We start from the raw sequence: 27,549 nt of genomic DNA on the forward strand, positions 1-27,549 counted from the left end.
AAAGGAAAAATTTTACATCTAGTATTTGATAGCACATTGCATTACTGTTCTCTGTTTCCTTATATCATAAAGAACATTTATTAGATTATTGGCTTTTACAACTATTTTTGAGAGCCCATGAATAGAGGACATGTGCTGAGGCACATGTGTGGAAGTGAGAGGGATGTGTGTGGGTATTGTTTCTCCCCTTCCTGTATATGGGATCAGGAGAGAAAACTTAAGTCATTGGGCTTGGCTTCAGGCACCTTTATCCACTGAACTATCTCACCTACCCAAAATAGTCAGGATACAAACAAACTGAACCACTTACTACCTCGTTGTATTTTGTGATCTCATATCAAGTATGCCTTGACTCAAAACTGAAATATTCTCTTTTTATTGGATTTTTAAAATTTACATTTCAGATTTTATCCCTGTTCCTGGTTTTCCCTTCTTAAGGTTAATTTAGTACCATTTTTCCATAGGCAAATGTTGCAATTGAGGAAGACTGAAAATTGGAAATGGTTTTTTTTTATATATATAATTGTATAGAATATTTAGTCATTTTACTGGTTACTCAACTGTTGTCGTTTTCCTCAGCAAGACTTCTGCCAGTCTGTCTGAATACTTTCTTGTTATTTCTCCTTAGTTAGCTATGCTCTTTGGACATTCCCATCTGTCCTGGAATAAACAAAGACTTTGATTAGAAGATGACAAATATGCTGCTCTATGCAGCTCTGTGAGGGCCAGAGCCCTGCTTCAACCTAAAGGCAGGACCGTTTCATACCACATATATGTTTAGAATGATGTGGAGTTTAACATAAAGCTAGTAAGACAATTCTGAAATAGTGATTGACAGGGTAGGATTTGAACTGTCTTTGTTCCTACTGATAGCTCCTTTCGCCTTTGTATTATTCTCTGACTCACAGAGATGATCTGAGATTCCCCCATTGTATGCCTGAAACCACAGAGAATAATAAATCCTATGTTTTCCTTCTAGATGGACATCTTTAATGAAGCTTAATTTATTAATCAGGCAAGTGATTAATAACAATAATTGACAACAAGAGCAATTAATATTCTACAATTAAAGTACAAATGTGGTCTCTCTAAATATTCTACTTTTTAAAATCTTTTTTTTTTTACATAAGGGAAGTACTTTACATTTTTTTTTTTTAGAAATGTAAATTGTCAGCATCAGTCAGTTGTAATGCAGGGCTATGAACCATTCAAACAAAAGCTGTATTACATGAAGATGGGGACAGCACAGCAGCAAGGCTATTCCAGAAATGGGCATTGTGTGAGGTAAAGTGAAGGGATACAGTGTGGAAACTCTGGGCAGAGAGATGACTCATGTCTCATGGGGGACTCAGAATGACACCAACCTGAAAAGCTAGGAAGTCCTGAGCTCTGACATTTTCCATTTACTCTTTTCAGTGTTGACTGGAGGGTAACAGACTCAAAGAGCAAAACCCTTCGCCCAGGGAGGCTTGTTCTATTCTGTAACTGATAACTGGTGTTGAAATTTAAAAGACACTAATGAGCAATCATGGCATCCCTAAACTATCCGAAGGCTTTGTTCTCAGAGCACTGTAAGGGGTGGAAAGACAAGAGATAATGATGGAGCTATAATGATCAAATTATGAATTATAATCTATGATAAAAGTTTTGGAGTCTCTTCTAAAGGAAATTAAGTGATTTGGATAGTAACCAAGTCAATGAATTTTTTTTCTAATATTTATTTGGACACCATATTCTTTTGCTTTAAGATGTATCTATCAGCCGGGCGTGGTGGCACATGCCTTTAATCCCAGCACTCAGTAGTCAGAGGCAGACGGATTTCTGAGTTCAAGGCCAACCTGGACTACAAAGTGTGTTCCAGGACAGCCAGGGCTATAAAGAGAAACCCTGTCCCCCCCAAAACAAAAACAAGATCTATCTATCTATCTATCTATCTATCTATCTATCTATCTATCTATCTATCTATCTATCTACTGTATATGAGTACACTGTCACTAACACCAGAAGAGGGTATTGTGCCCCATTACAGATGACTGTGATCCACCATGTGGTTGCTGGGAATTGAATTCAGGACCTCTGAAAGGAGAGCCTGGAAAAGCAGCCAATGTGCTTAAGCACTGAGCCATCTCTCTAGCCTTGCAAACCATATTCTTGTTTCACAAAGATGGGAAAAAATTGAAAAGGCTGAAAAATTTGAGAAAACAAACGTTAAATATTTATGACACAGTCACATTTGAAAAGATGTCTTTAGGATTTCAGCTGGATTAGGATGGACTGTGTGACAGGGCTTTGTAGTAGATGGAAGGAATGTGAATACAAATGGGTAAAGAAGCAAGAACTAGAGTTAATACAAAAGAATTAGGAGGAACAGGAGTAGAAGCTGCTTAAAACAAACAAACAAACAAGCAAAAAAAAATCAGAAATTCAGTTTGAGATACATCTTTCCTAATGAGGATATTGATCTAGGTTATTCCTAAATTATTTGAGGAATATTTATGGTCTATGTTCATAGTTTTTTGTACCATAAGCTTAAACCTAAGTGAGGAGAGAGACAAAAAGAGACATACCACAGACACACACAGACACACAGACACACACACACACACACACACACACACACACACACACACACACACACAGAGAGAGAGAGAGAGAGAGAGAGAGAGAGTTCTTTTATACAAGATATAACTCATGGTTGTAGCTCATCAACTGTAGTCAGCCATTTCTTACTGTTTTAATATGTTTACCTCTGATAATTATAAGGACAATAAATAATCAACAGACCTTAAGAAGCTAATTCTTTAGTTTCCTGTTCATCATTCCTACTTTGACATGACTGGTATTGTATTAATCATCCTCATTTATAATGATGATGGAAGAGATGGAGACAGTTTACCTTGCCCGAGATCTCATTGCAGGTAGAGATGGGGTTGTCAGTAAACTTAGACATTATCTGTTTCAACATCCATCTGAAAGACTTGAAAGTTCAAGGACAGGGGATGTATGTGAAGGACAGGACAGTGGTATGAGGCTGCCATGTCAGTCAAAAAGAAGTCTTTCATCACACAGGAAGTAGAGATAAAGAGAGAACAGGAAATAGGGCCAGGTTATTAAACCTCAAAGTCTGCCCCCAGGACCCTGCTTCATTCAGCAAGCATCCATTCTGTATAGGTTCCACAGCCTTACCAAACCATGCCACACTGGAAATCAGTTCCTCAAATCCATGACCATAGGAAGTACATTTCTTATTCTATTTATAACACCTAACGTGGGCAAACATCTCAGTCTGATCTCCTACACGTGTAAAGAAAAACAAAGAATTTAAAATTACTTAAGCTCAACATCGCTTATACATCATTGTTCTTTGTGAATGTCTCTCTAGTGACTTGTTGTGTATGGTCAAAAGTGTGTTTTCTCGCCAAACTTCTGGACTTGCCCTGCACCACTCCTATTAATAAAGAAGCGTATCGTGTAAAATAAACCTTCGTTTGTGAAAGCGCGGGTTTCTATCGAGCTTTATGTGTGAGGTACAGTGTACCTCGGCACGTGTTCCTGACCTTTCCTCCAGTTTTGATACGATCATTCTGACTCTCTTCCATATCTTTTTAATGTAATTATCAACCATGTTTTCATTTGCATTCCCCACCAAAGGAAAATGGCTTTGGAAGTTTCTGCCATCTTTCTGCAAATTCCTTGTTCTTTGCCGTTCCAAATGCAATATCTGGCTTCCTGGTTTAGTTTTATCTATATACGATGGCAGGCTTCTCCTAAAAGCCATGAAGTTTTTTGAAGATCTCTATCAGACATAAGAGGTCATGAATCAGTATGTTTCCATAATGCGAGGGTGCTCTAATTCCTGACCTTGTGTTTATGTTAAGAAAAGTCCTCTTAGCCAGGCGTGGTGGCTCACACCTTTAATCCCAGCACTTGGGAGGCAGAGGCAGGCAGATTTCTGAGTTCAAGGCCAGTCTGGTCTACAAAGTGAGTTCCAGGAGTGCCAGGACAGCAAGGGTTATACAGAGAAACCCTGTCTTGAAAAAACAAACAAACAAAAAATGTCCTCTTACTTCATGGAGAGATTTCATATATACAAATGAGGTTACTTCAATGGATGTTTGAAGTATGAGTCAATACTCTGACTTCTATCTTTTTTTCTTTATTTTTCTTGGGTAATTGATTTACTTTGTAGTTGTGGGAATACAGTTAGGTCAGAATATTATTATTTGTGTTCACTGGTGTTTTCTCACTGTGACTGAATACATAAGATAAACAACCAAGAGGAAGAAAGTTTATTTTGGCTTACAAATGTCCGAGGTTTCGATCTATAGTCACTTGGCCCTGATACTTTGAACCTGCCGTGGTATAGTGCATCGTGTTGGGAGTGGTGGCACACCATCTGTTCACTTCTAATAGATGAATAGAGAGGGGATAGAGAGGAGAGGGGATGCAGGAGTGGGGAGAGGAGAAGGAGCTGATATCTGGTGGCTCCTTGATATGCATTCCCCATTGACTCAACCAACTTCCTTCCGCTGGGTCTTCCCTTCCTAAAATTTCCACTGAATTCCAATAGCTCTACAGGCTACACGTCACTTATATATGGGCCTCTGAGAAACTTTTAAGTTCCAAACAATAGCAGCATTAGAAGGAAATGGTATATTCTCTTATGGCCAAAATTTGTTTCCTGTAAAGAAAATATAAATAGTACGTCAATCCTTTGAACACTCGGCAAACTTTGAGTTGAGTAATTTTCAGTAGAGGTTGATTTCTTTTAAATCTCATAAGCAGTACTGTAATGGGCTGTTTTTATACAAAATTTGGGGAAAGTATGTCGAATGAGTCATTTGAAATTATTCTTGCTTAGAAGTCCAATAATGTCATCACTGGTAAAGAATGCTCATGCAATAGGTCTATTGCCCCTTCTCTGAGCTCAATGGTGGATCCTACTGGCGACTCTGCCTTTTAACTGCCCCTCACAAGCAGCCTAGGCTGCCTTCCCCTGCCTGTAAAATAAGGGGCCCTTTCCAATGCGGAAGTTCCACACCATGCTCGAGACTTGAGTTTATAGTCTCGATTTATAAACTAGAGTTTATAAATCTTTGTAGCAACCGTTATTAAGTACACCAATAATATTCAGAACTGTTTTCTCTTATGAATTTTAATTTTTCTGTGATCCTCATAAGAATGAAGTAAAATAGGCATAGTAATTATTATTATCTCGGGTTTCCTGGTGAGCAGTGGAGGCAGAGGAAGTTAGGTGACCTGTCCCAGGTTCGGCTGGCTCAGGCTAAGGAGCAGAGTCAAATCCCGTAGCAACCTTCCTTCTCCTTACTCTTCAGCAATGCACCCAGCACCTTCCATTCTAAGTTTATTTGCTGGGTTTTGTGAATTTAGGAGTAAATATAGGATTAAAAAGTGATTTTTTTTAAACATTTGTTTGGTCACAGAGACTGGCTAGTACTTATGAAAATGAATATATTATTTCAGTAGCATTTGGTATCTTCATATGGATGACTGAGTTCCTGGAGATTTTTGTGGAGAATACTACCTTTCCTTTTCAGATGTTTCCTTGCCAAGTCTAAACTATGGTTAGCATATGCTCGTTGTATTTTATCTGGTATCATAGCCTAGAGCTGAGCACAGAACACACACTAAGGACGGTGGGTTCGCCAGGGAAGACTCCTGCCCTAATGTCTATAGACATGAAAGCAGAAAACTGAACACACCACAAAACACACTGCTAGCTCCTCCACTTGTACTTAGATTCCAAATTATAAGGATAAAATAATCAAGAAACTTCAATGAAAAGTGCATGCCAGAATTACGGGTATCATGATGATAAAGCATAGACTCTCAGATTATAAGGACAATTTCAATTAGTGTGTCAGGTATCAGGCGCATTCTAAAAACAAAAAGAAAACCTCTCTTTTTCAGGACATTCTATTATGCGTATATATACGTGTGTGTGTGTGTGTGTGTGTGTGTGTGTGTGTGTGTGTGTGTGTGTGTGTGTGTATCTGTGTGTGTGTGTCTATGAGTCTGTGTGTGAGTGTGTGTGTCTGTATTCCTAAATATAACCTGATCAGTTTTTTCTGCTTGACTTGCCCTTTATACCTCTCTGCTTGTTATTGTCCGTTCAACTCCTGCAGCACTTGGATGCTCTCAACCATGTGGCTGCATAATTAGTTGTGAAATTGCTTGTTACCAAATTCTGCAACTTCAGCAGCTGACTACCTAATAAAGGCACATTAACAGGGAAAGCAATAAATCATATTTTAAAACTCATAACATTTCCAGGAATGACAGGATGATGAAAACAAAGAAACCCACTCCAGACCAAAAAATGAAAATCTACCAAGGCTATTGTGCTGTCTGGTCTTGTTTATGGAAACGACACCTACTATCATCAGCGCATTCAATTAGGAGACAAAGTCTATCAGCGTCTCTTAGTGCCACACTTCCCACCAGATGGTAGCGCATTGTTTCCCACAATGAGGTCTCAGGATTCATGCAATCCTGAGAAGTTGAAACCCTTCTACATGAAAGTCAACTCCCCGGGGCTAGAGGAGAGCAGTGCACAAGGCAGGCAGATGAAACCCTAGGAGGGTTCCCTGTAGCACAGCCTGAAGCAATGTAACATCACAGTAGATAGCTGGTGAATACCTGCAGCTGGATGGGTATTCTGGACAGCCATCAGGGATGGCTCAGCTCATTTAGAGCTTCCCTCTTGTCATATCCCAGAGACAAACTGGCAGGAGCAGATGCAAAGGCAGCCTCTTGCTAGGAAATAGCTGCCACGGGAGAAAGGTATACGTTGATGATTAGAATAATTACGGAGAACACTGCTCCATAGCACTTTGATGTATGGATTTTTGATCTCCATCACAGCTTTGCAAGAATGGTAGGGTGCCTTCTATTAAACCAATTTATAGGAAAAGGAAACGGGCAGATAAGAGGCAAGTGACATGTTCAATGGTTGGTAGGTAGCACTTGGTTAGATGGGGCTGATGCGCTAGCAGAGGTAGATTCAGATTTTCAGGCATCTGAAGTTCATAAAGATTACAGAATATTTAAAGAAAGGTAAAACAGTACAAGAATGTACACGCAGAGGTGCTGTGACATTGAAGTCTTAAAGCTTGAGCTTTATTAGACATAGGATATCTATCCAGCCCTCCATATCAGCTCTTGAAATTGGAATCTGGCTCAAAGACAGAAATAGCAGGGTAAAGGCTTATACCACAACAATGAGACTTGGGTATTTGACTCTTTCTTTTCTTTCTTTCTTTCTTTCTTCCTTTCTTTCTTTCTTTCTTTCTTTCTTTCTTTCTTTCTTTCTTTCTTTCTTTCTTTCTTTCTTTCTTTTTTTCTTCCTTCCTTCCTTCCTTCCTTCCTTCCTTCCTTCCTTCCTTTCTTTCTTTCTTTCTTTCTTTCTTTCTTTCTTTCTTTCTTTCTTTCTTTCTTTCGAGCAAAGTACTCTTGGTGCTCTGTTAGGCTATTTTTTTCCCACTGAACATTTTGAAACTTGATATAAATTCCTTTAGTAATCTGAAGCAGGTACAGTCCTGAGAAGCATTAAAGATTGTGTTTCTACCAATTCTTTACTAATGGAACAGGGTTCTCCCAGTAAGAGAAAGTAGGGGGAAACTGACAAGCAGGAACTCAGTGCCAGAAAGTAAAGGAGAAAGGGGCCATGGGTGCTCTGTTTACCATCCGTTCTTCATCCCGCTATGCTGACAGAACCTTGGTTTTGATCCTTTGAAACTTTCTTTCCTGCTCCAGATAGGAACGGAGGATCCTCAGTAGCACCAAGTAAATCAATCCATGCTAGGTTAAACCCTTCACTACCCATGGTGCCTTCATGTCAGTGCGTCTGAAGATGAGGCAGGTGATCTCACCAGCTTCGGATGGCTTTTATGCCCTGCTCTACCTCTTGGAATTGTTTTCTCCTGCAAGACGCCAGAATGAGAGCTGCCAGCTCTCTGCCTCCAAGAGGAACCAACACAAAAGTTGAATATTAGAAAATGGGATATTAGGGAAAGAGGGGCCCTCAGATCCTTATGGCTCCCACAGCAGACAATTCCTGTAGGTTTTTCATATTAGAATATCCTGGTTTGTTCTTCTTTGTTGCCTTAATCAAATCAATGGAGGAATTCTGTCATTCTGGAGCTTTTTTTCTGATAGAAATATTTAAAACGACGTACCTAATGTTCTGAATACAGAGGAGAAACTGGAAACTTAGAAGAATTATTAAAACGTCAGGTAGGGTGGGACCTAATACCTAGATGGTTTGGAAAGCTGTATTCTCTGAACACCAACCAGACTTTTAAGGAAAGGAGGGGGAGGATGAGGAGGAAAAGGAAGAAAAGTAGAAAAACGTCACATTTGAGAGAGATTATGACTTATCTTTTAGTGTCTCAAGAGCCTCACTCTTGTTATGAAGGTTTATGATGGGTGGGCAGGGCTCAATGGAGCAGAGCCTAAAGGTGATAAGAAGATTTTAAGAAAGCTCAGATTTTCTGTATGGATGCTGAGATAACTCAAGATAGTAGTATAGCATTGGGAGTGGAATGGTGAGAACGTAAAGGGATGAACTTGCCTATTCTATATCCACAGAAGTGTGAGCTGAAGATGAGACTGGCAATGGGCTGCATGAAGACTCCACTTATTTGAGTAGGGGATGTTTTTTTTCTCAAGTATATTATCAGTGGGCTGAAAGTTCCAACGAGCTCAAAAAATATTAGTGTTTTACTATTGTTCTATAAAGCATAGGTCATTTCCCAAGCCTTCTTTGGTTAGAGGTTTGATTTAAGAAAAGGATATGAAAAGGTTGCAAGGAATTGGTGAAATAAAGAGAATATCATGTATGCCTGTTCAGGGATCTACTGTTCTTCTGTTCGAGGGTATACTGTCTACTGTCCAAGTATAATAGAAGACAGGGAATTCTGAGACCCTAGCAAACTGGTCCATCATTTGTATTTTAAAGATGTGGTTTGCTTTTATTGGTATGTGAAATATAATCCACGCTGCTTTAAATGTCAGTCACAAATCATTACTCTGAACCCATTACCTCTTTATTCCAAGGCGCTGAGAGATTATGGGAAAGTCCTCTTTCTTACTCATTAAAAGATTGCTCCATACTTGAACTCTAATTTCATTTCTAAATTTGAGCCAAAAGCTGAAATCAGCTTCAAATGAATGCTTTTGAAATATGAACACTATTATCAATATCAGTACCCGACCTTATTTTTTTATAATACTTTGTCATTAAAACCGATAATCTTACCTTTATTAACCCTATTGCCCTGAGACACAAAGCCCGTGATGACTTGTTGAATTTTAGGTACGTGTGGTCTACTTCCCTAGGTTTGCCAAGATCACTCAACACTCATTAGAAATAGATTTCAGCACTTTATTCAGACTTACCAAGAGGAGTTTATTATTTTGGATGACAACACTGATCTACGTCTTGCTCTTTGGCCCAACCCACACTGGATTACTGAAATGGCTCCATTCATAATTCTTTCCAGAGGCATTTACCTGCCTGAGTACTACTAACTGTGGTGTTATTAGCATTTTATAGTGTACAGTCTTGTATGGCTCATGGTGAAGCATTTAGAGAATTATGAAATTGTAGGGTGCTTTGCCCATATCTTTCTCTAATCTCTAGTTCTGTCACTATATAAATGGAGTTGGCAATGCCAGTGTTGTCAATTTAAACAAAGAGCCTAATGTCTTGTTACCATACAATGCAAATGCTTGAGAATATTTTCTCTCTCTTTTTTTAACCAAATGAGGATTCACTACTAAGATATGGTAAAGGATTAAGTAGTTTGAAATTATTTCTTGTGAAAGCAGTAAAAACCCTGTCTTTGTAGGAAATATATTACATTAAGTATATTTAAATACCTCCAAAATGAGCAAGAACAATTTCCTACCAAATAGAAAGATGAATTTTGATATCAGCATACTACTTCCTTAACAAAATCGAATACAGTGCATTCTTAGATTGGTTTTCTTTTAGTTCTGACTTTTTTGGTTATTTGAGATTAGATTAGTTGTCTTATTAGAGTGTGTTTGTGTGTGTGTATATGTGTGTGTTACATAAGACAAAGTAGGTCAATGGATACAAAAAACTCCATCCTAGTGGAAAAAATCACAATAATGATGTACCATGGATGAATTCTTTAGTAAATAAATAAATCAGTACTATCATCTTGCCTCTAAAAATCAGTAGCAGAGTGTGAAAAGAAAATTCTGTCCAACTAAACAAGCACACTTGTAGTTGACAGTAAGAGACGCTGTGTTATCGTTTGTTTGTCACATGGAGAAGATGACACCATGAGTGGTCACATTACAGTGATCTTATGACAGTGACCAACTCGTGCATGATTACTAATTCAATGTTTGATATGTCGCTTAAATAAAACTGGGACATCTGTAAATTTCAAATTTTGTCCCTGTGGTTCCTCAAAAACAGGGTCTTGTGACTACCTGGGGACTTAGCCTCAGTTCTTCTACCAGAGTGAGTAAAGAAAAAAGTAGAGGGCAGTATGCAGAATCATCTTTTTATTAAAGCTCTGATGCAGACTTTAGTTCAAAATGCACAAGTAGGAGGGGATAAGCAAGGAAGATTTAAGGGAGTAGGGAAGGGATAGAGAGGGGAACAGAATTCCCAGGCATAATCAAGGCATACACATGGAGGGACCCATGGTTCCAGCCACATATGTAGCAGAGGATGGCATTGTCTGGTATCAATAGGAGGAGAGGCCATTGGACCTGTGAAGGCTCAATGCCCCAGTGTAGGGGAATCAAGGGTGGAGAGGTGGGAGTGGGAACACCCTCATAGGAGCAGGAGGAGGGGGAATGGGATAGGGTGTTTCCGTAGGGAAACTGGGAAAGGGGATAACATTTGAAATGTAAAAACATAAAATATCCAATAATTAAAAAAAATAATGCTAAGAGGTGTAAGGAGGCAAGCAGGGGCACAGGGGAATAATAGGCAGGAGATGGGGAGAGGAACAGAGAAGACCACTGAAAAGAACATTTGAAGGAGCCATAACAAGACCTACTTATTTATATGTCAGTTAAGAGCAGCTAAAAGAGCATCCCTGATTTAGGAGTGTCCACCTGGGAGTTACATATAACTTTTTCAGTTCTTAATTATGTGATGTTTAACAAACTAGAGAGAGGTTCTAAGACTTATTCTGGACATTTATAAAATGATAATAGATGGCGAAATTATAAGTAAATAATATCATAATAAAAATCATAAGGGCCAAGGCTAGTTCTTAGGGGAGGTCTTCCTGCCTCACTTAACTCAATCTAGAAAATCCTTCACAGGTATGCCAGTGGTTCATTTCCCTGGTGATTATAAGTTCTGCTAAATTGATAGTCAAGATTAACAAGCACAGCCTTGACACATGACATAAGGCCATAGTCTCCCCATAAGGCCCATAGGCTCATCACTGGGTACACAGTGCATCAAAACCCCTTCAATGGTCCTAGTCTTTCACAGTTTCAACACTGACGAAGAGTTAAGTAAGTGCCCAGTATCTTTTGAGTTACATACTTCCAAATTGCAATCTACAAATGGCTCTGAATAAACATTACTGCTCTCAAAGAAATAAAGAAAAATTTCTCAAGAAAATACCAGCATGAAGCAAGCCTGAAACCTACTAAAGGAGATATCTGGTAGCTAGGACTCATGATAGAATTATTTAGCCTTCAAAGGGCTTGATAACCTACACCACTGTTTCTTTGCCATTCACAGCACCTCTCCCACTGTCCTAGACCAATTCTACATCATGCAGTCAGCTTTCTTTAGAGGACACCCTATGGCTGTGGCATTTCGAACATTCGGAAGTCTTCCATGAAACAAATAGTCCCAATCTTCACACAGTAGTCTTTTAGTGCTGGCTTGAAGGGATGCTCATTCTATTGCTTAGCTTTATAGGCTCTCTGAAACCATGGCTCAAGACTCCATACCCCTTAAATCTTCCATCATTCATGTCCACAAGCCAGTACTAGGTAGACAACACAGCTAAGCTGTGAGTTTGGGATAGATCATCATGATCTCCTTAGAGCATAATTGCACTAGCCTATGTATCCAGACACTAAAGTAACAATTTCCTACTTTAGAGCATAGGCTCTTGCTGTGTAATCCTGGAAACCTGAATTCAGTGCCTGGATTAATTAATTTATAGAAGGTGGTAAGAAAGAACCAACCCCACAAAGGTTCCTCTGACCTCCACATGCTCACAATATCTCTCTACTCACCTTGGATAGGAAACTGCTAAAAGACTAAAATAGGAATATCACCAAAGTCCAGCTAGATGGAAAAAAAAAGGGTTTTATTATGGTTAATTGCAGGAATATGGGTGAAAGAGCAGATTTGAATCGAAGGCAGTTGAATCACCAAATCCCACCCCAGCATAGATGACAGCTCATAATAGCTGGAAACCCAGAGCATACTGGACCTCATGCAGACAGGTCAACATGTTGGAAAGTGTCCATGTTGTCTAAGCCTTTTCTGGGAAGCTCAACCGTCTTTTATTCATTTTTTTTCTTCACTCTAGGTAGTTCACTGGTCTCTTCTTCCTCCAGGGTGCTTGGTTATTCTCCGCTTCTTTCAGGTGACTGTGGTCATCTGAAAATCTTCTTATCAGCAGTCTTTACTATTTATACACTCTTGGGGTGGGAAGGACCTTAGGAATCTGGTCAGTTTCAGGGACTTCCTGAAGGTAACTTGCTTTGTTTACTAACTCTTTTAAGGAGCTTCTCTGCATTATTTCTTCTTCCCTTGGGATATCTTATTGTTTTGTCTCCCCAGAGATTCCCTCCAAGGAGATGAAAGGTTTTATTCTCTGAGATAAAAGACAGTATGTCAACATCGTGCAATTGTATACATGTGTGTTTGAAAATAATAATAATAATAATAATAATAATAATAATAATAATAATAAGAAGAAGAAGAAGAAGAATAGGAAAAAGTCATGTCTTACTTGGGCCTTATATTCATGTTCACATAAGAATTCGTACTCACAAATGTAATAAGATAAAACAATATTTAAAATTTATATAGAAATACATGCAAAATTTTCCTATATCTTCTTTTCACATGGATTATGTTTTATTAATTCTCAAGTGTTGCTCCCGGCCTTCAGATTTTATGAGTTTAAAGCAGTAGCTCTCTGCCTTTGCTGTAGACTGGAATCACCAAGGTACATTCCAGAACAATCATTTCTAAATCTCTCGCCAAAGACCCAGAAATCTAAATTTTTGTGTGTCACTAAGGGGTTTTTGTGTGCAGCAGAGGATAAGAACCACTTAAAGGGATTAGAAGAGTGGCTTCTACACTGAGTACAGGACTAAAAGAAGAAGAGGAGAGAGATTTGTTACATTAGAGGCACACAGCAAACAATTTCTCATTCTCACTCGTTTTGATTTTTAAGAAGATTTCATATACTCAGGGTGATTTCTTAAAAGTTCAAATAAGAAATTGCTTTATGTTCATAAATACCTTTTAGTTTTGTGATCTTTGTGCATGAACATTTTTGCATATGGGACATTATAAAACAAATGTGTCACTGTCTCAGTCACCCAAGCGAACACTATATTGGAAATAGAGTATTTATTGGTTCAATATTTATTACTATCTTACAACCATTTTATGTTCATTCGTAATCACTAACAGAAAAGAATAATACATGTGTGAATATAATATAATATTGTAACCAAGGTCAGCAGGCCCGCAGCACAGTAGAATCATCAGAGCACATTCATAAACTGCCAAACAATACAAGCAACATAGAGTATTTATTTCCAAGAGAAGAATAGAGCAAACAAGTAATAATAATAATAAAACAGTGGAGTCCTTGGTGCACACAGTCTGCATACTCCTGTGTCTAACCCTTTGGGTGTGTGCTTAGGTGGAGAATCGGAGCATGTGCAAAAAGATATAGGAGAACCAAGGGAAACTTGGTTGCTTTTCCCTTTTTACAAGAGAATACTTGAGAAAAAGAATTTTTTTGGGGGGGGGGCGGAGCAGATATTTTGGTCTCCATTGAAAAGCATAGTCTTTCATTATAAAGAAGTTGAGGCAGCTAGAGAAAATGCATCTGTTTCCAGGGAGCAGAGAGCAATGGGTGCTTGCTGTCAAGCATTTTCTTATCCTAGGACCCCACATTGTTGGCCCATTTCCATAGAGCTGAATCGTCATCTTCAGAGGCTTGCCCAGAGACAGTTCTCCTAGATGATACTCGATCCTGTCAAGTTGACAATGTATATTAACGACCATAGGATGCTGGAAAGCTTTCCCCTTGCATATGACAAATAAACTATGCTGCGTGCCTCTATTTTAACTGCTACCAGTTTTACTCTGTGACTTGTGGGAGTTTTTACCTGTACTGTCATGGCCGTACCCCAAATCTCACGTAATAAAGCGTTTCTCATGTTGGACTTTCAGATTAGAGACCTTACAACTGAAGTATATGATGCGAGTTTGCTTCTTGGTTTTTTCCCCTGCAAACAAATGCAAAAAGTGTTGGCATAAAGGATACTAATTTCAATATATATAGGTGTAATAAAGCAGTATTGCACCAGATAAGATTTATTGAATGTAGATTCTTTGAAAAATTGGGTAACAAGTATGTGTTGAATTCTCATTCAGGGTCTTTTGTGTCTCACTTAACATTCTCCTAAAATTAACATTTTTGTTTACTTCCTGTGAAGTTTTCATCCTGTCCCTCTGGAGCTAACATTTTTGGGTAGACTCACTTAGAGTAACCTATTGTATTACAGTGAGATTGATGCAGTTTTAATTAGTACTGAAAGATGAGTGCTCCACTATGTATCTCTCTTATAGTTGGGTTAGCAAATGTTAAGAGGTTTTTTTCCCTCAGTTTACCATGAAGAGGCACCAACTTTATTGTCTACCACCATCATCATCATCACCATCACCACTACCACCACCACCACCACCACCACCACCAACAACAACAACAACAACAACAACAACAACAAAAACCAATCTCTTTGTGTCCAGTTCCATGCAATCAATGCAATCAGATAACATATAATAATCTATACCAGTTAAGGGTAAAAAGCAATTACTTAATATTGACCACAGGAGCTAATATTTCCACTTAGAATTTGGTGTACCAAGGACTGTTTTAGAGTTAGTCACTTTTAAATCTTCACAGAAGTTCTCTGATAAACCATGCATAAACCCACGGACAGAAGCAGACTAAGCAACCTGACCAAAATCGTGTTCACTGTAAGTGGTAGCACTGAGGTCTTCATCCGGGGGATGAGACTCTATCTTCTTTGTTCTTAAAAAAGGTTCTCTTCAGATGTAATCCACTCTCATACAAATTAGTATGCATAGGACCACATCTGTGACATGAGGAGCACTTTTCATTGCCAGTGTTGTGATTACTTTGTGCTGAGGTCATATTTCATTGGGTAAGTCACTTCTCTCTGGAGTTCCTGGGCCAGGCTTCCTAACCAAACCTGTGAGGTCAGAGTACAGGCCAGTGAGTTGGAACGCCATCTTTTAAAAAAAATTAAATAAATAAAGGTATAGAGCTTCCTGAGGATGCTTGTGTTTGTCCTCAGTCCCCATCCCTAGAATACGCATGTACCCACACGCCTGGACACATGTGAAAATATACAGTCAGACAGACCTAAATATCCATGGCCTTGCTTGAGGTTTTTAAACTCATATTAAAATCCAATGACCAATTATTTTTTTGAAAACTCATTTACATAATTTTTCACAAGGAATTCAAGGCTCCCTTGTTCCGTCGCCCATCATATAATATCTTCTGAGTATTTGCTCTGCCCTGTTTTCTCTGCCACCCACAAAAGCTTTCTTGTGAACTATGGTTGGCCAAGGCAAAGAATCAGTTAGGAAAAAAAAAAGCTATAATGTAGTAAGCAGATGCTATGACCACACCAAGCAGACTCTGACTCCTTCAGAGCCTTTCTACTGAACACGGTAGGCAGGCGCATAAGTGGGACATTTAAAGAAGGGCAGTGCGATGCTCTTGCCTACCCACTCAGTCCTGTGAGGCTTCAGCGAGAGCAGGAACTACACGGACAGGCCCAGTGCTATCTGAGATGTTAACATGAACTGTTTAAATCAATGGTGTGGGCAACCAAGAAAGAAAAAGATACCTTTTAATCGAAGGCCAAAAATAGTTCCCAGATAATAATAGTGATTTCACCACCAGAGCAGAACTTAGGCCAGAGACAGAAGCAAGATTAAGAGCCTCAAATAGGACCAGAGCCCAAGGAGAACTTGGTAGAGAGAAAATTTCCAAATGCTTTAAAGTGGGGTCCTTTGTATAGATTTTCTTCTTCTCGCATGTATTTGTAGACATGTGCCATTGCCTTTTTCCCCTTAGCGTTGGCCTCTTTGTGCAGAGGAGTGACTAAATCAGTGGACGCTGAGTGAAGGGAAATGCTGACGTGTGAAATGCTGATGCAATAAGAAAACTATAATGTTTTGGTACACGGGTACATACTTAGAACTCTATGCAGCCCTAGTTCGTTTCCTTTCACTGATATATTTACTAAAGACGCACGATGCATGGGTAGTAGCATTCAGCCTGGAACCAAAATTCACATTCTGCAGTCTTGCTTGCTCATCTGAAAAATCAACATCTGTATTCTTGTTAAATGCTGCAGTTCCCGCCCCCTGGAAATTACTCACATGAGCTGCTTGGGATGTAGTTGGTCCAGATCTGTGTTCATCTGGGTAATTTAGTGGAAAACCTGCTATTAAGCTGGCCATAATTTCATGCGATGGTTTCCCAGCTCTTCACCTTTGTTTTGTGATGGATACAAATTGGCCATTTATACCAAGGAATATGTACAAAATGATGCATTCCTTCAATGTATATGACACACGTTATTAGAAGTTTATAATTTACTGAGAATTAGATTCCACACAAAACTGAACAATCCCACCTCTTTAAGTTATAAGTAAAATTTAAGTTTTGTGAAGTTTCCAAAAGACTGATTTAATTTTTTATTTAAAAATGTCTTAACAAATAATTTTTTGATTTAATAAAGGATAAATCTTTGAAAGGGATTTTCCATATAAGTCTTGCTGCCTAGAAGCATAATGCATGCAAATGCTGAAGACTTCGGGAAAGTTTAAATGGGCAAATGATTTGAGGTTGTCCCAGTTGTGGCCAGGGATAGCATTAGTGCCCAAGCAATAGACCAGGGCGTGGATAACTGCCAGTGCGTATGCACGTGGAGTCAGGTGCACATTGTCTTGTTCCTGTCTCTTACATGGTAGCTGTTATTCCTAGGGAGAATTCTCACATTTGCAAATGACCACCAATTGAGCATGCCTCTCAGAATTGCTTGGAAACCTAAAGGACATTATGTTATTCCTTGAAAATGTGCTATTGCATTCCTTACTACATAAGGAGTATTGCCTGGCCTAAGGGATCCAGACAGGAACAGAACACAGAAGCTTACAGGGGACACAGAGAGGAAGGACCTGTGATGTCACAGCCATCCAGCACCTAACACTGGCAAACATGTGGAGACAACAATGTGTCTGCACATTTGCTGTGCCGGAGACTCTTTGCTGTGGGTAAGGGGAATGAGGGAGACACAGTTAATGAGGAATATGTGTTGTACATTGTTTTGAACGTCAAGTGTAGATCAAGCCCACTTTTCATAATGCCTTCTTCTTTCTTTACTGTCCACAGCCCTCAATCACAAATTATAGGCTATTAATATTTGAGGAAATGTTTGACCAGTTTATTCTAGAAACACATGGTACTCAAAAGAAAGATCTGAAATGATTCATAGTGTTGATTTTCTCATGAATTTCAAATAACAGTTTTAACCAAATTTATCTTGCAAGCACTTTTTTCAAGAAAGGATTGTTTTATAAGTATAGTACAATATACCCACTATGTGATGTTATTTGGGTATAATGGATGAGAATATTGGTTTTTGTTGTTGTTGTTTTGTTTTGTTGTTTTGGCTTTATTTTTTTTTATTTAATTTGATGTGAGTATACCTGGTTTCCCGGCTTCTATAATGGCCTCCCTTCCACCCACTGAAGATCATTTGACTCTGGTGAGAATTGCTGAGAACCTATGGTTTTTAACCCAGTCCCTAACCCACCAAGCATTAGATTTCAAAACACACCTGCTAGACACAGAAGCACTGATTATTAAATATTAATGACCAGTTTTATTTGGAAATTCTCATAGAGTTCCATGGCGCTGTCCTTTGGAAATATCTGATATCATGTGCAGTCCTTGTTTCGAAGGTCACAGAGCTCTTCCATGAAACCAGATTTGATGTCATGTAGACATGGGGTAGAATCCTGATTCCTGAAGATAATAAGCAAGTGCCTCATACTTCCCCAAAACGTGTCCAATACTGAACACTCCCCAGCTTCAGACCGAATGAAATGAGGTTCAGTGCCCAACATAAACCTAAATTCCAGAATTCTGAACTTTCCCATGCTCGGGGAAGCCATCGTGTGTCAATTTTATTTATTTATTCATTTTTGTAACTTAAAATGTTGTCTCAGATGCTTTATTGTTTTGTCTTTGAACATATATTTATGCCCGTATAATATTCTTTTGCTGTGTAGTTACTTCATTAACAAGGTAACATTTTGATTTATAGGAAGTTTGAAATGAAAACTCCAGAGCCTAACCAGATCCAACAAGTCTTCATGTAGTCACAAATGAACTGGAACTAGGACGGGGATGGTAAAAGTGTGCCCCAGAAGAGAGAGACCCCAGTAACTACCATTTTTGTTTATCGCACTTCAAGAAAAATTGCCACTAATGATTTCATGGTTGCCTGTCAATCCGAGGTGCACAGCCCTTCCTTGCTGTGGAAGCGACAGACTTGCTATCGCATGCCTCTTTCTTTTGTTCAAGATCATTTTGAAAGGAAACATTTTAAACAAAATGACCTCAACTAGGAAGTCGCAAGGAGGTTAGGGAAATTTATCCAAGCGCACACTTTAATCAAAGAGGTATTTGTTAGAAGTGAGGCTCAAAATATACTTGGCCGAGTCATATAAATAGTAACTTTTTCCCCCTTTGAGCTCTAGCCCAAGGCTTTAGAAATGACTTACGAATGTAAATAAATACAAATCAATAGGAGTCCTGTTTTTATTATTTCTCGGGGAATTTCTGGACAATCTGAGAGCAACTTGCTGCAAGTTCAGCAGATGGTTAAGTTTAACCTTGATCCCGAGCCAGCGAGGTTGGCTTGCTTTCTATCAGCAAGGGATGTAAATTTACTCGGACACGTTTTAATTGGCATTTATGCAACTTGTACACACAGATGCCGGGCTCATTGAGAAATCCTGAGTACCATCTGTTTAGCCAGCTTTGCCCTCTGTGATAAAGTAAGCCACTCCCATGTTCCCTTCAACATTCATCTCCCATTTTGAATGGCCTTCCCATTAGTATGCTACTGGGTTTCTATTAGTATTTACTACAGGAATCAAAAAACACATTTTTCTTACTCTGTATTAGATAATCCCTTACTCTTTTCCTTTATATAAATCATAATGAATTCTCTTTCTCTGTTGACAGACTATTTTGTTGAAGATATCTTCTTAATTTAAAAAAAGGTAATTTTAGTGTTATGTATAGAATTGAAGTGCTTTATGAAAATCAAGTTTTCTGTTACTAACAAAACTTAAAATCCAATTAAAATAAAATCTAAATACCATTTTATATCCTTGTGAAGTTGGACTTAAATAGGAACTGATCTTTGAACATTAGCCTGCTGTTTTATCTACATATAATTTTAAGCTATTAGACCATGTGTCGAGTCACATTTCAGTCTCTGTAAGACTTAGGGTATACAACAGTAAAGTCACCTCATGGTCTATATAAGTAAACCTTGAAGGAATGTCTCTATCCTATGAGAGTTAAAGGCTTGGAGCGATGGCTCAGTGGTTAAGACACGAATGCTCTTCCAGAGATCGTGAGTTCAAATCCCTATGACAATTGATAGGAAGCTCTGTTTAAACACGAGCTATAGTTTTTGTTGGTTTTGTTTTTTATTTCAGTGCTGGAGATTGAACTCAAGGCCTTACCCAACCCCTGGGAGCCCACTGCCATGATCCAAACCCCAGGAGTAATTACAGAAACCAGTTACAAAAATAAGCTGCAAGCCTTTTAGACTTTGAAAATAAACTTTTGAAAAAAACATCTGAGACATAATGAAAGATGTAATCCGGTTGCCTGACATGAACGAGGCCCTGGGTCCTATCCTTGTATCACAGAAACCAGATATGATGCCCCATGCCTGAGCTAGATACGGAGTGTGAGGCCAGCCTGACACAGAGACCCTGTCTCAAAAATACAACAGTCTAAAATATACACAGATTCGCTGAGATGAGTCCATTCAAGTTAATATTACAGCTATATCTTCCCCATACAGTCTTTTGTGTTTTTTTAAAAAAAAGTCACATGACCCATCAAATTAGCGTTGCAGCTTTTCTTTTTAAAGTAGATAGTCAGTTCTACCGGAGCTGTCATTTTTAAAGCTGTCGCGATGACAGAATGAGCCATTATTTGATCATCACAGGCCTTATATCTCTGTGACAGGTAGAGATTATGATGACATTGTCTTCAACGTGAATTCATGAGCCTGAGAGCTGAATTCCTACACTGAAAAGATGTTCAGAAAGGAACGTAGCCTAACAGATGCGGTAGCAAATGGACGGGGCTCTTAGGGAATGATTTAGCTAATTTCCCCTTGCGATTACTGCCTCACACTGTACTATACCTCTCTAGATTAATATAATTGCTTCTAAGTATTAACTTTCTGACACTGATCTAATGGAGAAAGCTATAGTGTAAGCAAACCACCTTGGTCATATCTGCCAGGCCTTTTCCAAGAGGTGCCTCCCTCACATTTCTAAACACTTTCCAAATATTTTTCAATGATTTGTTAATCCATTTTAAATTGTAAAGATTTGAGTTATCTTTGGAATCTGTTCAAGTTGTCACTGACCAAAGATAATCTAATTAGAGGCCAATGAACCTCCCTGAACTGTCTCAGTTACTCTAGTATTTACATCCAGGATTTCAATTTCTGAAACTTGGTTTTCTCTTCTGTCAAATGAATACTTGGACTGAAAAGGACCAAGCACAATAAAGCACTTTTTTTTATTGAAACCTTCTAGGATTCATGATGACAAATATAGAAACTGAGGTCACAAATATAGAAAGTGATGTATTTATTGATGTTTTACCTCGCCTATAAACTTTCAATATGTCCATCTGTTAGTTAAGCTGTAGTATGTCTTGTATTGAAAAAAAAATGTTACGGATCCAGTGGGATTGCTGAATGGATAAATGTGCTTGATGCTAAGCAAGATTTCCACAATCCAACCCCCAAATCCCCATAGATCTGAATGCTGTAAATTCATCTACGCCTTCTAGAAGTGTGTCAGGGCACACACACACACACACACACACACACACACACACACATGCATTCATTCATTCTCTCTCTCTCTCTCTCTCTCTCTCTCTCTCTCTCTCTCTCTCTCCCCTTGCTCTTTCACACTCACACACACACACACACACACACACACACACACACGTTTGGGGCATACCATCACATTTTTAGACCTTTTCAACTGTTCAAGTGAACCATCACTTCTTTCTGAGCTGTCACTCTCGACCATTTATGTCATAGTTTATCTTGCTTACAAAAAGCACAGTTATCTATGGAAAAACCACACCACAAACAGCTTCCATTGTGTTCTAACTGCAATCACATCCTTAAGACATAACAACATCTCTTCCATTTCTCCTGTAACCTAATCCAGTCAGAGGGCTCACATTCTCCATGGGGATTTAAATTTCCTTACATATAGGCTGCCTGGCTTTAAGGCTAGTGTTAGGGTTGGGGAACATGGTAGAGAATGCAGTGGGTGCAGGTAGGGGCAAGGTGGAGGGTTAGCTGAATTGTTCTTGTGGAATGAATGTAGTTTCATGATAAGCAGAGCCACAAGGACAGGGACTGTGATTTATGTTTTCTTACAAGAAGACCTTGAGTGTCTGCGTACAGGATTAAGATAAACAATGAATTAATAATACCAAACAGTGAGGTTTCCGTGTTAGGAGAAAGATAAATTTTATGTTGTGTCTTGTTTTGCACATGTATTATGGAGTCCGGTAATGAAGGATGTTAAGCATAGCTAACTAAAATTCACAGGAACTTCAAAGTCTATTCCAACGTTGAGTATGATCCGGAAGACTAAGATGTGACCAGATTAAGATGAATACAGATGGTACAGTGCCGCATCACCTTAAATGATTCAGTTAGTAGGAGTGCTCAAGGATTAAAACGTTCAAGCAGCCTGTCACTGAAGAAGCCTTGCAAAGCTGCTGGAAATGTCTTCACTAGGTCATTTGCAAACCATTAGAGAACCAACGGGGAGCTACATAGTAATTTAGGATTCCTTACGTCTCTGATTTTGTCTAAGTGCTAGTTTGCTGGTAATACTCTGTGTCAGCAGCCTGTGGGGTCCAAGGGACGGTTTAAATTGTCACTTTTTCCAGCAGCCTGCCATTATTCTTGTTAGGGACAGCCATGTGCTTTTTACTCCACAACTATGTAGGTAACACCATCATGGCCATAGAGCCTTCCAAGTATTTATATGGTTTGAAGTAATATACGTGTATGCCTCGTGTATCCTTTGTCACATGCTGAAGTGCTCGGCTATGTTGCTCCACGTTAGTTCCTGTTGGCAGCATGCTTGCTCCATCCTGGGATCTTGTGTAAATATTGGTAGTGGTCTTCAGTTTACTATTCCTGGTGCTTTGGTATGTCCTGGTTTTAATTTTATCAGCAAAAAAAAAAAAATGTAGCATTGTAAAATTTAGGATGTTGAAAGTAAATGTGATATTAAGTTCCTGCGAAGCTTCTCTTATTATCAGAAGTGGAGTCATGTATGGAATTTTAAAGAACTTGCATAAGTTACTTGGTGAGAAGGGACCATGAAATTGTCCCTTTTAACAATGTTCGCCTTTTCATTCTAAGCATTTATCATCATCATTTTTTTTCTTATATATGAAGTAGCTCATTAGCTCCTATTATTTAGGGAGTTTTAAAGGACTTCGTGGTTCAAATGCACAGGAACCAGGAAATGTTACTTCTCCATGACCTAGAAACACAAAATAAGATACACAATTGAGAAATGCTAGAATCTCATTTGTTTGGAGCCATCATCGTGTTAATGGGTCTGTGTCCTTCATCAATCTTTTGAATATTCACATGATCCTCTCTTTAATTATAATGTGGTGAACACTAGTCCACAGGCACAAGGAACAAACTGAAATATAATTGAAGTGGAAACAACAATCTGGTTTTAATTTTATTATTTCCTGGCTTTTTTGGTATTTGGGTCAAAAGGCATTCTGTTTTTGAACCATGCCTTAAAAACAAAAACAAAAACAAAAAATATCATCTTTTATATGGCTCAACATTTTGCTCATCATTAAGACCATGGAATTTCTCCATGTGGCTATAAGCCTGGATTGTCATAGCCTCATCAATAGTCACTATCAACTAAAAACTGATACATCTATGCATTAATTCTTCATGTATGAATTTATTTTGGTTTTTCAAGATAGGGTTTCTCTTTGAAACCCTGAGTGGACTTGAACTCAGACATCTGCCAGTATTTGCCTCCTGAGTGCTGGGTCTAAAGGCCTGCACTACAGCTGACACAGGCATTCAAATCAGGGCATCCATTCAGTGTCCTAAGAGATCTATTACAGGGCCAAGCAAACCTACTTAGATGTAGAGAAATTGTTTTATAATTACTTTACCAGATGCTTTATCTCATCATTATTAATTAATAATAGAATATAGAAATCATAGAATAGAATAATAGGAATTGTCCTGTATCAAAAATAAAACAAAACAAAAACCTCAGGATTCTATTCATATTTATTTTTAAGGTAGTTGAACTTGTTACAATTCAGTTGACTTTATGACAGTAGGAACATCAAATTAACCTTGATATCACATTTACTTCAAAACTCTTGAATTGTTCAAAGTGAAAATTGTGTCCATTGTTTTTATAATTGAAACCTTAGCGAATATTTTAAATATGGTCTTACCAATATGTTTCCTTTTATAACTATTACCAATCACTCTAAGAAAATTAGCTACAATCAAAAAGCCAGTTTGTTCTATATTTTCTTATAATAGTTAATAAAGTAATCTCTAAAATGATTGTTTTTCTTTTCATTTTTATTGTCTGTGAAAGATTTGCGGATGTTGAAAGGGAACTTATTACATTAGTGTCAAAAAAAGCAAATGAACTCCTCATAAAACCCTTGTATCAACATATTAAAAATAGAGACAAAATTTTGTGGTAATCAAACATTATTGAATAGCATCTAAAACTACAATAGAAACAGAGCTGTCTTTCAGTGCTTAGAAAAATCAAAGGCTGCTTCTTTAATTGTCAAGAAAGTCACAGCTGCTATGTGAAAACTAAAACCATCTACATTTGTTAAATTTACAAAAGATGTTGCCACCCCAACTGGGGTCTGCCAAAGGGAGGACTAATCCGCAGTGATCCCCCAGAATATTGAAGCTCATAGCTTCCTTTGTATTGTTTCTGCACCTCAAGTTGCTAATGGTTTTATAGTTCTTTACATGGCTCATAGAATATTTTCAAAAGCCTGTCTGTTAACCTCTTCTAACATTTGTTTTTCCGCCATGCGCAGAGAATTTCCCACTCTCCAAAGAGGCACCGGGCACCTTTATCCATTTGGTTTAGCCCCTGTTTGCCACACTCTCCTTTCCTTGATTGATCCTGTAAGACTGTTTGATTTAAAGACCTCTGGCAGATAATTCTATTTAGCAAACTCAATAAAGGTATTAGCAGTTGACCAGGGTTAGTTTCCTGTGAATTTTGTGATGAAGAGTAAAACTCCTAGAAGGAGCAGCTTAAACTTGTGAGGTTTCACTAAGTTTTGTCCTGAGAAGATAATTGTTACTCATTTGTGAGATCCTGTCCTGGTTGGGCTTTGTGGGTGTGGTTTCTGTTGTGCTGGGGGAGGGGCTGCCAGGAAAGCATGTGACTCGAATAGAGGGAGGGGCGAGATATTTAGAGCTCTGCTCCCCCCACCCCCCCCCCCGGTCTGACCCCCATAGATTTCAAAGGTCAGCCGTTTCTTATATTCAAGTTGTTGTTCATGTGTCTGCCTGAGAATGCCTGTGCTGTGAAATTATCTCCATGTCTTCCACCCCATAATGAAAAATCTAGATCTTTATATGACGATCTTTCAGAGGTGATCAAAGTTTGTGGGCAGCAAGCATAGGACACGTTCCTCAGTTTCTTGGTCTTCCAGAAGACTCACGGAGGAGGGCCGATCAATCGATTGGTAGTTTCCATATACACGCATTCGGCAAGGGAAATAACAGGAGAGGGGAACACGGAACAGGAAAACAGCACATTTAAAGAAATAAAATGTACAAATGAAAGTGATTACACATGCGTAGAGTGGATTCTCAGTGCCTACCAGGAATGTTGGTGTCAGGGACACACACACACTCACGCACGTGCGCGCGCGCACACACACACACAAGCATGCATACACACACACACATGCGCACACACATACACGCATGCACACACACACAAACACACACCAGCCTCCGAATGCTCCCGTGCCTTGCAGGGCGTGGTGTAGCATTTGCACATCACCCTCACATGCCTGCAGTAGACTTTACATCTTCTCTAGATTACCTTTAATACTCCCCGTAAAGATTACCTTTAATACTCCCCGTAAAGCTACGTAAATTGTTTATACTCTGATGTTTGGCAATAACATGAAAATGGCTATACATTTTTGGTACAAATTTCAAAATATAAATTTCAAAATTAAAGTTAATGGGAGGAGGGGCTGTGGGAGGAGAGGGACCTGGAGAGGGGGCAGTAATCAGGATGTAAAGTGAATGAATGAATGAATGAGTTATAAATAAATAAATAAATAAATAAATAAATAAATAAATAAATAAATTTTAAATTTAGTACAATTTAAAAATATGTTCATTCTGCAGTTGGTCAAATATTTGCATGCAAACCCATAGGTAGGAAGGGACAAGGCCATAACTAAACAGTAGGACGAATCACGAATCACAGTGGTCCCGTGGACATGTTTGAAAGGATCACAGAATTCGGAGGGTAAGGTCGGTGAGTGTTTGTGTGTGTATGTGTTTGAATATGTGTGGGTGTGTGCATCTGCTCAGAGAGGCTTCAGGTCCATACAGGGGTCTTGCTCAGTTGTTCACCTACTTACTCTTTGCATCAGAGTCTCTCCCTGACTCTGGAGCTCACTGGCTTGCTGAAATCAGCTAGCCAGGGAGGGCTGGGTATCTGCCTGTCTCAGCTTCTGCAGTGTTGGGGTGACAGATAGACTGCTATACTCACTCGGCTTTTCAGTGAGAACTGGAGATCTGAACTTAGGTCCTCGGACTTGCATGGAAAACACTTTTCAGGCTGGCTATCTCTATACCCGTAGCTTGCTTGCTTATTTATTTATTTATTTATTTATTTATTTATTTATTTATTTATTTATTTAAATTTAGTGCCTGTTACAGACTAGATATTATGAAGAACAACTTTGAACAGATTTTGGTCTATCTTTTTTTTTCCTTCCTCTGTCTTTTAATCTTTGTGAGCCGTGTCTATGATTCGTTCATTTGTTGCATTTGAATCTGTCCTTGGTGAAGTTCTTGGTTGCAGATGATTTATATTTGTCTTTATCACATAACTGTGGTAACTACCGAACCAGCTTGGCTAAGACTTCGGAGGCATCAGGAAGTCCATATGCCAAGCTGTCCGAGTGGACCATCACAAGCATCTTTTGTCAAGCATCCGGATGTCCATCGCACCTCGCTTTGCCCATGGTTTGGACTACAGGTGGAGCTGAATTTTTAAGGCATCAAGACACAACCAGGACTCTCTTTCTGTGTGAGGCAGGAGTCTTCATGGTACAATGTGTTGTCACCGTCTCACAAGCTGAGCAGGACACCAAGGCATGCACTAACCTCCTGGTTGTTCTCTATATATGATTTGCCTTCAGTCAATTCACCTATAACAATGAACTTCTGGGAAGGATTGGTTGCGAACTACACATTTTGCAGCTTGAAATTTCCCTGGATTGTAGACGTTTTCTTTCCAATATGTAGTGACAATAAGAAAAAAAAATGGATTCCTGAAGTCAGCATTCAAGAATGGATCATAACATGCGACATTTTGACGCGGTTACGTATTTTTATCTTGTTATCATCTTCGAAACTTTTCTTTCGCATCTAATACTTCCTCAGGGTGACTAAGTGGCATATTGCACAAAGTGGAATTGTTGATAAAGCTAGCATCATTAAGGTGATTTATAAAATGATGTCTTTCAGCTAATTTAATCCCCTGCATCTTTAGTCAGCGCTTGTTAGTGTTTGCAGCTCTCAGCAAAAAAAAAAAAAAAAAAACAGTCTTAAACCCTGTCAGCC

General features: G+C 38.8%; 1 protein-coding gene and 1 long non-coding RNA gene across 16 annotated transcripts in view; both read left to right on the forward strand.

Moving 5' to 3' along the window:
• Robo1 (roundabout guidance receptor 1) overlaps positions 1-27,549 on the forward strand; it is a 1,019,974-nt gene that overhangs the window by 841,480 nt on the left and 150,945 nt on the right. The gene's annotated exons all lie outside the window — the stretch shown is intronic.
• Positions 10,887-27,528, forward strand: Gm52248. Its single transcript, XR_003951923.1, has 2 exons — positions 10,887-18,781; positions 19,590-27,528. It is a non-coding gene; the product is annotated as a predicted gene, 52248 (long non-coding RNA).

Source organism: Mus musculus, chromosome 16 (genome assembly GCF_000001635.26).
Source record: "Mus musculus strain C57BL/6J chromosome 16, GRCm38.p6 C57BL/6J".
In the NCBI taxonomy this organism is placed as follows: Eukaryota; Metazoa; Chordata; class Mammalia; order Rodentia; family Muridae; genus Mus; species Mus musculus.